Source organism: Gobius niger, assembly GCF_951799975.1.
Source record: "Gobius niger genome assembly, chromosome: 6".
In the NCBI taxonomy this organism is placed as follows: domain Eukaryota; kingdom Metazoa; phylum Chordata; class Actinopteri; order Gobiiformes; family Gobiidae; genus Gobius; species Gobius niger.
This window is the reverse complement of record NC_136857.1, coordinates 26,167,806-26,183,345: the sequence shown is the minus strand read 5'-3', so window position 1 is coordinate 26,183,345 and position 15,540 is coordinate 26,167,806. Positions and strand designations below refer to the sequence as shown.

The 15,540-nt window shown below is 43.7% G+C and overlaps 1 protein-coding gene across 1 annotated transcript in view; it reads left to right on the top strand.

Annotated features, from left to right (window-relative positions):
* The window catches only part of LOC306964161 (complement C1q tumor necrosis factor-related protein 3-like), a 145,339-nt gene that overhangs the window by 117,338 nt on the left and 12,461 nt on the right, over positions 1 to 15,540 (top strand). The gene's annotated exons all lie outside the window — the stretch shown is intronic.

The following is a 15,540-nucleotide window of genomic DNA, read 5'->3' as shown; positions in this document are numbered from 1 at the left end:
TGACAGAGGGATCCGCCAGACGTTCCCTGCAGACCCTCACAACACGCTTGGGCCTGCCAGGTCTGACCGGCTTCCTCCCCTGCCAGCGGATCCAGCTCACCACCAGGTGGTGATCAGTTGACAGCTCAGCCCCTCTCTTCACCCGAGTGTCCGAGACACGCGGCCGGAGATCAGATGACACAACTACAAAGTCGATCATCGACCTCCTGCCTAGGGTGTCCTGGTGCCACGTGCACTTATGGACACCCTTGTGCTCGAACATGGTGTTCGTTATGGACAAACCGTGACTAGCACAGAAGTCCAATAACAGAACACCACTCGGGTTCAGATCGGGGAGGCCGTTCCTCCCAATCACTCCCTCCCAGGTCTCACTGTCGTTGCCCACGTGGGCGTTGAAGTCCCCCAGCAGAACAGTGGAGTCCCCAGTCGGAGCACCATCTAGTACCCCTCCCAGGGACTCCAAGAAGGCCGGGTACTCTGCACCGATGTTGGGCCCGTAGGCCGAGACAACGGTGAGAGACCTGTCCCCGACCCGAAGGCGTAGGGACGCGACCCTCTCGTCCACCGGGGTGAACTCCAACACGTGACGGCTGAGCTGGGGGGATATGAGCAAACCCACCCCAGCCCGCCGCCTCTCCCCGCGGGCAACTCCAGAAAAATGGAGAGTCCAGCCTCTCTCCAGGAGTTGGGATCCGGAACCCAAGCTGTGCGTGGAGGTGAGCCCGACTATATCTAGCCGGTATCTCTCAACCTCCCGCACAAGCTCAGGCTCCTTCCCCCCCAGCGAGGTGACGTTCCATGTCCCGAACGCCAGAAGCTGCGCATGTGGACCAGGTCGTCGAGGCACCCGGCCTCGACTGCCACCCAGTCCTCTCTGCACCCGACCCCTACGGATCCCTCTGCGGGTGGTGAGTCCACAGGAGGGCGGGCCCACGCCGTCTCTTCGGGCTGTACCCGGCCGGGCCCCGTGGGCAAAGGCCCGGCCACCAGGCGCTCGAGTTCGAGCCCCAACCCCAGGCCTGGCTCCAGGGTGGGGCCCCGGCTGCGCCATGCCGGGCGACGTCACGGTCCTTGTTCTTTCATTGTCCATAGGAGTCTTGTGAGCTGCTCTTCGTCTGACCCGTCACCTCGGACCTGTTTGCCATGGGAGACCCTACCAGGGGCATAAAGCCCCAGACAACATAGCTCCTCGGGTCATTCGGGTACTCAAACAACCCCACCACGTTAAGGTGGCAGCTCATGGGGGTATATTTTACACCGTTCTTCAGATTCTTTTGTTCTTTGCCTCATAAATTTTCTATATCAATTATTTTTCTTTTTACATGCATTAAGTATTCCTTGTGTGTCCTATGTATTTTTTGGAGATTCATTGTCTTTTTCATAATTGTCGTTGAGCAATGCAAATATAGGAAGATGATCAGTTATGTCAGATATCATGAGACCACTAACATTGGTTTGTTCTATAGCATTTGTAAAGATATTGTCCATGAGTGTTGCATTATGCAAGGTAATCCTACTAGGTCTGGAGATAGATGGGAAGACATACTATACATAAGGTTCACATATTCATCAGTAGCACGATGGTTGTTTGGATTCATCAGATCAATATTGTAATCACCGCAAATAAATAATGTTTTATTGACAGTAGAGAATGTTCTCTCCATCCATTCGGTAAATAATTCAATGCTTGACCCAGGTGATTGATAAATACTTATTATACACTTATTATATTATAACTTATTATACTATTTTTTTTTCTTTTCACAGTTTATTTCAATTGTTACACATTCAAGTAAGTTATCAACTGATAGTGACATTTTGTCAATCATTTTAAACTTTATTTTACTGCTTACATATATAGCTACCCCACCACCTGCTTTGTTTTTCCTGTTCACATAATTTAAGTCGTATCCTTCCAATTCAAAATTGTCAACGCCTTTTCTTTCGTTAAACCATGTTTCTGAAATTGCTACTAGATTAAAAGGAGAAGTGAATTGTTGCAAACACTCTTTAATACTACTGAAATTAGTGTACATACTTCTGCTATTAAAATGAATAATCAATAGTTTTCCTTTGGTGTTAACAGCATTGAAATCACTATCACAATAATAGCAGCGGTCAATGTTAGTATCTGACAGAAACATAGTATCAGGATCTAGGTTATTCTCTGGGTCATAATCACTGTGTTCATTGTCCTCTTGAGGATTGTTGTGATTGGATGTGATTGTATACATATAAAATGATTTATTGTTACCTCTGAGATGTCACTCCTGTTTCAGTCATATCAGTCATATTTGGCTAGCTCCTCCATGCTTCTGACGACCAACACCTTTGCGCCCTCCGGTGGTGCGTTTAGCTTGATGAAGATTTTGCAGTTTCTCACCCAAGTGCTCTGGATTTTGTCTTGCTTTATCAGGAACCTAGCTTTGCGTGCTATTTCCCCGTTCTTCCGTGTGAAGTGGTCATTCATGTAGACGTTAGTCCCCTTTAGTTTCCGTCCTTGTTTCAGTATTTCGATCTTTTTCTTCCTGTTCGCGAACCGCATTATCACCGCTGGCGGATCGCTGTCTCTCCTCCGCGGGAGCGGGTGGCAGGCCTCGATGTCTTCCACATCCAGCGTTATTCCTTTGGACCGTAGGAAGGTCGCCACCTGATGTTCCGCGGAGGACGTGTCCTGCTCGTCTGGCTCTGCACCAGTGCCGGCCACCGCTTTGGCATAGGTCCGGGGTTTCACTTTCAGCCCAGTCACGATCACATCATTGACTCTGGAATATTTCTCCATTTCGTCCACCCGCCTATCCAGGTCAGAGATTCTTTCATCCTTTTCGGCATTTTGCCTTCGCAGCTCTTTGACTTCCTCCAGAAGTTGTTTTTGCTGGGCTTTAATAGCGCTTGTTTCACCTGTTAGGAAGTCGAGTGACTTCAAGATTTCTCCGACCTCTTCCGTCATCGATGTCTCTCTTGGATGTTTATGCAGCTCTTTCAATGCGTTTAGTTCCTCTGTTAAGGAATCCAGCGACTTTTTTTTATGTCATCCATCTCTTTGATGATCCCACTGCTCCTTCCTAAATCATTCTTTAAGCAAGTGGATGAAGTTGTGTCTTCATTTATTTGGGAAAGGAAAGGGCCAAGAATTTGTAAATCTTTGTTACAATGTTCTAAACAGGAAGGTGGCTGGGCTTTAACTTTATGTATTATTACTGGTCTGCTAATATTGTGAAAATATCCATTTGGATGCAGACATATAAAGAAGGCACTGGACCACTCTGGTCTACTATAGAACTGGACTCCCATTCGCCTACTTCTCCTGTTGCGATGACGTGTTCTTCATTACCAGCTAGTCACACTTGCCCCGTCCCCTCACTAAACCCCCTGGATCTTGCCACTCCAACGTGGAAGTTGTGGGGTCGTATGAACTTTTACACCTGTGTTGCACTAATACCATCGTTGGGAGAAAGGGAGGACTCGGACATTGTAAATATTGTGTTGAACGTTCTATGCACTATGATCAGTGAAATGTGTGAATGGCCATTCGAATATCTTTGTTAAATGTTTGTTTACTTCACTATTATCACAATATACCTTGGTACCACTTAAACTTAAACTCTGTGTTCAGTCTCCATTACTCTCCATTCCTAGAGCCGGATTTAGTGCTTCTGATCTAGCCCAGTCTTATATTATTTAGTACTCATACAGTCACTAGAATAACTTATCGGTTACACAAACATATAACAAATCATGTCAACTACATTTTTCAGCACGCTCTCATCTTCTATGCTGTCAAAACACACTTCCGGGTAAGATTTGATCCCGATTGACCTCTGAGTGATCCCACAAGTTATTGAAATTACGATTTTGCTTCTTCTGTTACAGGTGTTGGTGAGATGGAGATGGAGGCCATGAGGCCCCAAACCTTGGAGGAGTCGGATGAGGAGATGGACGACATGACAGTTTAGGGTCTACATTACTGATACACAATGTTGTTAAAGTTAATCACACATGGTAACGTTGTGCTTTGCTAGATATAGTTGTAGGTTTGCTTAATTCAATTATTGATGAGGTAAATAATGTTTAGTGACAAAAATAAAACACTGTGTGCTTTTGCCAACAAAAAAAGCCTCTAGCTATGGAGGTGACGGTGGAATGTCACTACACACATAGGCTCACACACCACACAAGCTGGGTTATTTTAGATGTTTTAGCTTTAGAATCTCTTTTTATAGGGGGATTGTCCGGATTGAACTAAATCTGGACAAGCTTCTGACTCATGCTTTGCACACACTCTGCAGAACACGATGTGTTAGTGAGATTAGCTGATAAATGATGGCCATCACCATAGTCACTATGCACATAACGTGAAGTACAGATAAAGTACAAACACATATCCACAAACAGCTGACTCATTGATAGGCAGTCACCCTCTCTGCACAGACTAAGGATAAAAACTAGGATAAAAAGGAACTGTCAAAGGGAGTCTGGACTTCACTTCTTCTCTTTCTCAGAGGTCACCAGCTGGTTATACTTCTTTGTAACAGCAATATCTTTGAGACGACTTCTGTCTCAGTGTATGCTTTGGCTATTTCCAGATATCTGTCCTCACCTGAAACAAAAGAGCCGGGTCTTAACAGAGCATTCAGTTCGACTAAAGATGGAGAACACTCTGGTCATTCTGCTGCTGCTCTGCGGTTTCTCCTCAACTGAAGGATTCAAATGTGACGTGCCCTGTCTATCGGACATCCATCGCGTTCTCCGAGAACACAGCGCCAAACTAGATGAGCTACAGACACTCAACCAAGGTGAGATTTACTATTTCACAACAATTCTACTCTGTATCTGACTTAACTGCACTTCTGGCGGTCCAGCTGAAGACACTGTTGTCAAAGTTGAAACAACCACAAGGTGACACAACACCAAATTCTAACCATGTCCTTAGTTTATGAATTGTGGTTCTGGATTCTATAGCATCCCCCTATGAGGCTCCTGTAGTCAACTATTCTTTCTCTGTTTTTCAGCTGGACGAGTGGCTTTTTCAGCTTCATTGAGATCAAGTCGCATAACTCTCGGACCATACAAGACTCACACTACTCTGGTCTACAAGCATATGTTCATAAACATTGGAGGTGCCTACAGCCCCATAACAGGTGAATGAACATCTTGACACTTGAAACAAATTATATTTGATGTCAGAACTAAAAAACAATTGTATCCTACAGGAGTTTTCACTGCGCCGGGGAAAGGAGTCTACCACTTTGAGTTCTACGTTAGTGCATATGGGCAATCTTCACATGGCACAGCTGCTTTTTTGGTGAAGAATACCGATCACATTGTTACTGCTTATGAACATCAGTCAGATGGATTTAGCACCGCGGCCAACGCAGCCACTCTGCTCCTGGAGGCTGGAGACGTCGTGTTTGTGCGTCTGTGGGAGAACTATGTCATCTTTGATAATGTGGTTCACCACAGCACATTCAGCGGTCACCTGCTGTTTAGAAGGTGAGGAAGAATTCCAGATTTTGTGTAAAATATGGAATTGCTCGGATGGGGGCAAAAACTAGAATGACCAGAATAGCAATGCTGTAAAATGATAACCTTGGAAGTCCTGACATTTGTGATAAAGACTGTTCCAATGATCCTGTGGAAATAAAAGCATTTTTGTTACATCCCGGTTGCTTCACATTGTCATTGTCAGAAAGATGGCGACAAGTGTAATAACAGAGTTGTTTCAAACGTTGGACCGTTTTAAAGGTGCATAATGCAACTTTTTATGTGAAAAAAAATGTGTGTGTATTTGACCTTGTTGTGACCTAACTGCTGTTTGAGTGGTCAGCGTGGCGCCTTTACTTTCCGTCACAGTGGTCTCTAGGACAATCTGGGATCAATTGTTTGGAAGGTTTTCACTCCCTTTCACCAGAAAACCTTCAAAAACAATTGATCCTGAAGTGCTACAGAGGCCCCCGTGATGGAAAGTAAAGGCGCCATGCTGACCACTCAAACAGCCACTGAGTCACTGCAAGGTCAAATATGCAAAAACATCAACTTTTTATTCCACATTAAAAGTTGCATAATGCACCTTTAAACCTTGAACACAAGCAGCTGAACTGAAGAGAATAAAAGACAAGAGAGTTGTACAAAACTACTACAAGTGACAGAATGAAAACCAGGTTGAGACACTGCTGAGAAACAAGGCAGATGTGACGATAACTGCATTAATTGTATTTTTTATGCTTTTATTTTGCTGATGATTGCCAGCACCTCCAATCATAGTTCTTGCTGATGATCCACATAGCATTTTATGTTGAATTGCAATGTCCCTGTCAACTAAACTAAACAGAGAGCTGGACAGTTAAAAAAAAGTGTCGCCCAACACCCTCCACTGGATCTAAGACTGAGTTTTGCGTTTAAAGATACAGTTCTATTACTATTGAACACAAATCTGCTATATCATCAAAAAATGATATAGCAGACATTTAACCTGATCAGCGTGTAGTCTCAGGTAGCACAATCGATCCATCTCATGTTTTATTTTCAGAGTATGAACTGTGGAAGCAATAAAGAGCTAGCAAGTGCTATAGCACAAGCTCGGTCCTTACCCCCTCCCCTCCTAGGGTAGTGAGGAGGCACTCAGCTGTGGATCCACTACCCTAGACCCTCCGCCTAACCCCCCCTCACTGGGCAGGGTGGAGGCCTACAGCTGTAGATCTCCTGTCCTGTCCTGTCCTTTCCCCCTCCCATAGACACAATCTGCTATTCTCTAAATGTTATTCATCTGCTGCTCTGGAATCCAAACATCTGACGAACAACTGTCTGAGTTTTGTGTGTCGTTTGACTGGAGTATTTATGCTGATGATATTCGGCAAGGAAGCTAGCAAATTGTTAACAAATTAATGCTATGTCGAGGATGGAAATGACAACTGGGAAGTAGCAAGATCAAGGATAATATGTATATTAATGTGCCTTTTAACACAACACTAGTGACTTTTGGGAATGTTTACTTTGTTTGACATTGATTGATGACCATCTGTAAGTCAGTAATGATTGCCGTTTGTCACTACGTTTATTTATTTTCCAGAGCGACTAATGTGTGATTTTTATTTTTATTTTTTTTTTATTAGTGGTGGGCATGGATTCATTTCTAATTAATTTATCTAGATTAATTAATTTCTTTAATCTAGATTAATCTTGGAATTAATTTAGATTAATCTAGATTAAAATGGCTCAGAATATGTGTGCTACCCAAATAATGACTAAAAGTAAAACGAGTTTCTCAAGTCAGGCGGTGCATTAGACCAGGGGCTCATCTCCTGTTTCCAAAATGCATCACAAACTGCTTGAGAACATTCTACTATGATAATTGGTGATGAAAGTAATTCATGTTCATCTTATTGATGAACATGCACTTGTGTTTACTGTTTATTCAGTTAAACATGAATTTTGCTTACTTCCACTGGTCACTCACATTTTCTGGTGACAAACTAGATCTCCTCTTCTGCACAATATTGCCTAAAGAAATAAGTCTCTCGCATGGGACAATTGTGGCAGAAGACCCCAAGAATTTACGGGCAATGTGGGCCATTTTACCAGATAAGAATATATAGGCCTCTGACAAGGGAGGTGTTTTTCTGTCTTTTTTTCCCTCTGACATTGGCCGCTGCTTTCAGTGTGTTCGCTTTGGAGACGCTATATTCACTCACGTTTCTTCTGTGCGTCCAAAATTGGGCATAAAAGTCGTGTAGTGTGTGCAGACCTTAAAGGGGCTATATCATGCTATTTTAGCCATTCCAAAGTTAAGTATAGGCATTTATATGATATATTGTACCTCTACCACTATGGAGCACTCATTTTTGTGATAAATATAAGTGTTTTCTGGAGGTATTTTTCAAACCCGGAAGACACAACGCTTCGATTCAGTTAACTCCGCCCCCTCTCTCCGCGCATACAACTTTACCGTAATATAAATAAACAACAATAAGTGAAGTTACTTCACGATGCAGTTATACGGAGTCGACATCTGCAACACAGCTTCATAAATGGCTAACACACATGCTAATATGCTAACACACATGCTAACCCGCGTTTGGACTGACTCACCGCTCTGGTCCATCGCTGTTTACATTATGGGACTCGCGTTGGTTATAAACGTTAATCCACTTTGATTCTGGCGAAGGTTCACCAAACATCCATCAGTGACAGTCACAGAAAAACAATATTTTGGCTGATAGTCGCTGAATCCCGGAGAAAAAAACAGCTGAGTGGCCTCTTCCTGAAAAGGGTGAAATATAAACTCCTCGTCCTCGTAGCCAAACGCGCTTCTTTTTCTCCGTCCGTGACATTATCGTTAGTTAAGAATAAGAACAGGTGTGTCCAGAGTAGGTAACGAGCTCCATCTTCACAGCTGCAGCGCAAACATGACTGATCTGTTCAGACGCTCAGGGGTGTTTGTTTTGGCCTCAGCTGACCTGGAAGCACTTCGGGCACATCCTTTTTTTTTTTTTTTTCATTTTTTTTTTTTTTTTTTTTTTACTCTTTGTTTCTCTCTTACGACAGAAATAATGAAAAAGCTGTTTTACAAATTAAAATCAGGCCGTAAGCATAGAATTAAGACATTACATTACAGACGTCGAGCACTTCCGTTCCGTTGTTACGACACAACTGAACACTCAGCCGTTCACCAGGAGAGGGAGGAGCAGCTGCTCAGAGAGCAGGATTCAGGAGGATTACTGAGAGCTGCGTGAATGAAGCCGCAAACCACTCTGGGGGTGTTTTTGATAAGGAAATAGCATAACAACATGGCTAAAAGCTCCAAAAAGTCGATTTTGCATGATATAGGACCTTTACAATATCAAGGTGAAAGTCAATATTTTTTTTATCGCCCGATAAGTCTCACGTTAACGCTGATAACCACCTACCACAAATTTTTATTCAAATATATAATTTCACATGCCGATAGAGGGCACTGCAGTCTAATCGAGCAGCAGAAAGGAAGTTTGGAGTGAGCGAGAAACTTGCGAAGGACTGGCGAAAAAAGGAGTTTACTCTTACCGCAATGAACAAAACAAAAAAAGCTAATCACGGGCTAAAAGCTACATGGCTACAGCTAGAGGAATGGGTTCACAAAAATGAGAGCTTGAAAAGCTGTGCCATGCCATTATTCCAACAACCCATTAGTCCAACGTCTCATTATTCCGAAAATTTACCATTGAGGAGAGGTGCCATTATTCCGACATCTCTAACCCAGTTGTGTTGTGGATTAGAGAACCATCCATTGGCCCTAACCTTAAGGTCAGTGGACTCTTGTGAACCTAGTTTTATTTTTCAACCCCTATCTAACGGGATGGGTTTGTCTGCCCTGCAAACCCACCTATAAAAGGGCGCTACTACCTACGTTCGTCCCCTCACCTGACCTCCGATGTCACGTGCCGTGGTAGCCGCACCGTCATGGCCGCAACACTGGAGACCGAGCTAAGAGGACGATTAGGCGCACAAGGGTCATTGTGTAAAGCCGTCAAGGCCAGTGACTGGGCAGTGCTGTGGGGAATCGTCGGTGAGTACGGCACGTCTTGAGAAATGTGTTTAATCAACATGCGCGAGGTTAATGGGTCATTGTTTTCTTTAGCATGGTGGTGGCCCTGGACTCCGGCTACGTGTGTTGGGTTGGCCACATTTTGGTGGCGCAGATACTGACACCAACTATCGGTGTGTGACGGCAGTTAATGCATTGTTGCTTAGACTCGGAAATAACCTAGTATATATAGATCAACAACTATGTACTGTGTAAATTACCTTAGGCTCTTGCGGGCGGTGAGCCTTTCCTTTTTGCAGATGTTCGGTCCTGTCTACCCCTACATGTACATCTTCCACGTCGTCTGCTACTACAGAGCGCTCATGTTTGCTTCAGGTGCATGGTCCAGCTAACTCCACGGAGTCATGTGGAGGTGGATAAATAAGCTTTCGTTTGTGGCCTACTGACTGGAGATAAAAGCGTTTGGGAAACGGGAATGAGAACATTTAACATAATGGACATTCAACGTGTTTATTTTTGGTTTAGTGGATGGAAAATGTGAAACTTGAACTGCAATGATGAATTCATGGGGCTACCTGCTATCATCTATGTTTTAAAGTGACATCTGTAAATTATAAGTACTCCTAAAAATAAATGTCTCAATCAGTTAAACAAACCTGTGGTCCTTCTATCTGTAACTAAACTAAGCTAAAACATCCACTCTGTCACACCTACTCAATGGGACATTTTTGGAATAATGAGACATCAGACAAATGAGTTGTCGGACTAATGGGCCGACGCCTGAAAAACGCACTGCCGGGAGAGGCTTGTCAACAGTGCAGTTACGCCTACACAGGTAGTTGCCAAGGCGACTGTTCAGAAGTGACACAGAGGATGAAGATTTCAATGGATTTAGTGATTTGTAGTGAGATCAAGAGTTTGGTATGTTCTTCATGCTATAGTTATCTGAACTGTTTCTGTGACGTTAACATACCAAGCGTTTTTTTTTTTCTTCATTAGGCAATTATTGGCTATTGCTTCTTATACTCTGGAGCGACTTATAGTCCGGAAAATACGGTAATTAAAAACTAAAAATAGCAACAAGATTTAGCTTGAGCCGCGCAAACAATAATCGGCCTGTCTTTAGCATCGATCCTTTTTACTGTGGTGTTGTTTTTAGATACTAGCCATTAGCTCGTAGATAAAAAAGTCCTACCTACCAAAAAACACAGATGTTTCCTGCAATCAAGAATTTAAAGCCAATGTAATGTTTTGAACATGTTGTTTGTTTTCTTGGATTATCTTGGACATCGCTAATCCTTCATGGGAAAACAACGAGAAAAGTCACGTGTCATTTGCGAGCATAGAGCCTATTTACAAAGTGAAGAAACATCACAGTGTCACATCAAGGCGAGTCTCCGTGCTAAAGGGGTACAACTCACTGTGAAGCTGCAGCACACATGTATATTTAACATTCACAATGCCTTTCATCTTTAAAAAATCTATGCTAAGGACGACTGCACACCCGGGAGGCGACAGGTGCGCAGACAGCAGAGAGAAATTCACATTATCTTAAAAAAAAAAAAAAAAAAAAAATATTTAAACAAGCAGCAGAAGGTTGTATCCTGCTATATTGAAAAGTGAAGCAATGCAAAGTCGTTTCTGAGTCAATGACTTTGTACATCGCACAGCTCAGCTATTTTGTTTTTCCTGCTTTTCTTCATAACATTGCTTCACAGTTGTGTGTCTGGTCAGCAGCATAAAAAAGGAACTACACACTGTTAATGTCACTCAATTCTTGAGAAACTTAAGACTGCTGTCGGGAACAACACCAAACTTGCAAGATCAGATGCAACTGACACTTAAAGGAAACTAAACAACAAATCAGCTTTTTTTTAGCCCATGAACTGCATAAATAGGTGCCTTAATAGTACTCTCTACATGTCCTAGTCGATTATTTTTTTTGCCATTGTAATGGAAATGGTGTTTTGGGGATAACTAGTCCCTCTTTCCTACTGCCATGTCCTATGGATCCATAGTCTACTCCCAGTATTTAAGCCTATATCCAGATCATACGCTTGAATAGAGGGCAGTTATATGTGCCGGTGGAAAATGGTTAATCTAGGTGAGCATGTTACGGGTGCGTAACTATGTTTCCCCACTTCTATTGACAAGGGAACTTCAGACCCGACAAAATTCTGTTAATTTAGAGAAAAATTCCAACTAGCCTATTTTCTTTTCTCTTTCTCTCCCTCTCTTTTGTCTTTAAAGAGTAACTAAACACCAAATCCACTTTTTTTTGCTGATAAACGGTCTAAATGGTTGTTGAATAGAGTTAGCTACATGTCCCAGTCAATATGTTGACATTTGGGGCAAACTTGTTCAAAATCTCACTTTAGTGTCTAAAACCGCATGGTTCGCGCCCCCTACTGGTTTCACGCAGCAACTACATTTGATATTTTGCGGTTGGAGGAGAGTGTGTCCACGGCGTCCACAAAACGTCATCAGTTCTGCCCGTGGTTCTGCCTCTGTGCCTCTGTGGCCCCGCCCACACATGCCTCCGCCTCCGTCACGCAGCAACCAGGACACGCGTTGCGCAGTCAAACCAGTAGATGGCGCCCCTGCGATGCTCACACTTCGGCTGAGGTGGTGTAGAGGAATAAATCCCTTAGAAAAGCTACTGTGCGATGCTCTCTCTGTTCGCAGTCACTGACAGGGAGCGAGTCGTCTACCGGCAGCGATCTTTTTTTTTTTTTCGCAGGATAGTTGCTACTATTGATGCGCGGGTTGCGGGTTCCACCGTCGTCTTTACAGCAGGTTTTTGGCGTAAATATACGTCGGATTTTCATAAAACAAGCAGCGTTTTGCAGCTTGTGATCCAGAGAACGCTTTTGTGGAGCTCATGTCTCCTGTTTTCCACCGTATGTGCGACTGTGTGTGACCGCGTTAGGCCGACCTCTGCTCTCTTCCTCTCTCCCTCTTGCCCAGCGCTCTTCGGAGGGAGAGAGAAAGCGAGAGCGCGCGCGATGACACGCCGGTACTGTTCATACGGATCATATTTGTAACGAGTAATATTTAATGGTTGCGGTTGTGGGGTGGGTTGTAAAAATAGAACAACGTTGTGGGGCGGGCTGGGGCGGGTTAGAACCTGCTCCAAATGCGGGACCCGCGGGTTGAAAAAAACCCTGACCCGCATCACTAGTTGCTACATCAAGCAATCACAAGTCATGAGAGTGCACCAACTCTCCTACGAAAAAATAAACCTTGCGCACAGTCGTGACAGCGGTAACAGCAGTCTGTCAGTCCTGTCAGATCGAGGGGCTTGGTCTGAGACTGTCAACAGAGCAGACCCCGCCTACACACTCACCCCCCTCGTCTCCCCCAAAGCCTCCGAGACCACCCCTTTCTCAGCACTTTTTGACTTTAGTTTGTGGGTGGGGAAAGGCTCTGCCACGCCCGTTTAGTTGCACTTTAATTAAACACATGTGTAACAGGCACTTAAGCTAGAATAGTTCTTACTGTTGGGCTTATCAGAAGTCTAGAGTACGGCTCTCGGAGAGATAGGACAGAGACTGATATTTGCTTATAAATGTTGTTATGTTAATATTTACAGTGAACATAAAACAAATAGACACTTGGACAAAAAACATGGACAGGAATGGTCATTCAAATGGACATAAACAAAACATAAACATAAACAACAAATGCGATGCGAGTTCATGTGTAACAGTTCATATGCACAGTTCATACGGCCACGGGTTGGGGATTGGAGTATGACATTTCGTTGAGAGAGTTTATGATAGTGTGTATGGGGTAATGCAAGGGCCGCAGAGTAGTGAGGTGCGAGGCAAGGGGTTGTGGCTATAAGCCGCCTACCGGCCCGACCAGAGCAGGTGGAGATCAGACATTGAGAGGTGGAGATCGTTGGGCTCAGGCTCGAGACCTATCTACAGCTCGCCATCCAAGACTTAGGGACCTGGCCAACTCCGCACTAACATCGACACACTCTCTCGTCACGAATCAGCCCTGATGGTCGGCACCGCCTTCAAACTTCCCCGAGGCTTAGCCACCGCACGTCTCAGCCATATTGGAACGCTGGATAATATAGAACGCGATACGCTACAACGCTATGCTCGCGAGACTAAACGTGGGGACAGCGCAGGTAATGTAAGGGAATGGCATTAAAGGTCCTATATCATGCAAAATCAACTTTTTGGAGCTTTTAGCCATGTTGTTATGCTATTTCCTTATCAAAAACACCCCCAGAGTGGTTTGTGGCTTCATTCACGCAGCTCTCAGTAATCCTCCTGAATCCTGCTCTCTGAGCAGCTGCTCCTCCCTCTCCTGGTGAACGACTGAGTGTTCAGTTGTGTCGTCACAGCGGAACGGAAGTGCTCGACGTCTGTAATGTAATGTCTTAATTCTATGCTTACAGCCTGATTTTAATTTGTAAACCACCCTTTTCATTATTTCTGTTGTAAGAAATAAATAAATAAAGGAAAAAAAAAAAAAAAGGATGTGCCGGAGGTGCTTCCAGGTCAGCTGTGGCCAAAACAAACACATCCCCTGAGTGTCTGAACGGACGTCATGTTTGCGCTGCAGCTGTGAAGATGGAGCTCGTTGTTACCTACTCTGGACACACCTGTTCTTTATCCTACCTAACGATAATGTCACGAGAAAAAGAAGCGCGTTTGGCTACGTGGACAGGAGTATATACAGTCTATGATTCAACCTTCCTAAAGAAGAGGCCACTCCCGTCAGAAGTTGTTTTTTTTCCTCCGGGATTCAGCAACTATCACCAAAATAGTGTTTTTCTGTGACTGTCACTGATGGATGTTTGGTGAACCTTCACCAGAATCAAAGTGGATTAACTTTTATAACCAACGCGAGTCCCATAATGTAAACAGCAATGGACCAGAGTGGTGAGTCAATCCAAACGTGTATTAGCATGTGTGTTAGCCATTTATGAAGCTGTGTTGCAGATTTCAACTCCTTATAACTGCATTGTGAAGTATCTTCACATATTGCTGTTTATTTATATTACGGAGTTAACTGAATCGAAGCGTTGTGTCTTCCGGGTTTGAAAAATACCTTCTATTTATCACAAAAATGAGTGCTCAATAGCGGTAGAGGTACAATATATCAAATAAATGCCTATACTTAACTTTGGAATGGCTAAAATAGCATGATACAGATCCTTTAAAGGAAATATAACATGTTGCCCACCCGTGTTACACATGCTTGTCATTTAGTGTAATATTTTAGCACTACAACTAGGCTATAATTTCCAATAGGTTGTGCGAATAGAAGCAATTCCACATACCATAGGTTAAAACCCTATAAACACTGGCAAACATTTAGCCCAACTGTGTTTTGGAAAATAGAAATCTATGTATTCATGCTACAGTCTACTTTAAGAAAGAAAGAAAAAAAACACATTTGTAACTGTGCGTAATGTGCCTCGTAGAGCCTACCTTTTGCAAAGAAACGAGCAATTTAGCCTGTCGTTTGTAACCAACTCTCTGGTCTCTAAACAGTCTCGCATATGTTCTCGGCTGTGGTCTGTGTCATGTCTGATATGTTTATCAATCACTGTGACGAGACACCAGACCTGGGGAACATAGGTACCGGGAACATAGGATTGACCTCGCGTGTTACAATCGCCTACAGCTCATCGTTGATGAAAAGTGAGAAATAAACCACAAATGTGTCAGGCCCAGCTCATAGTGCTTGTTTTCACAATGATGCGAGCTAGTGCTGGTATGCTACTCCTGACTCTAACATGTATCGGCTACAGCCAATTGTAGATGAAACGTGATCAATAAACTAAACCTTGTCCACCTCCACCTCTGGTGATGAAGGTGATGAGAAATGCTCCACTTCACAAGAGCGCTTGAAGTCACTGTCAATCTCCATATTTACTATTAGCCAGCTGTCATGGTGCTAATGCCGATGTCAGCAACAGCCCAGACCACGCCCAACTCTAAGCCCCCCTGCTCGTCCCATGATCCACTGAACAACGGCGCTTTTAGATACAAATT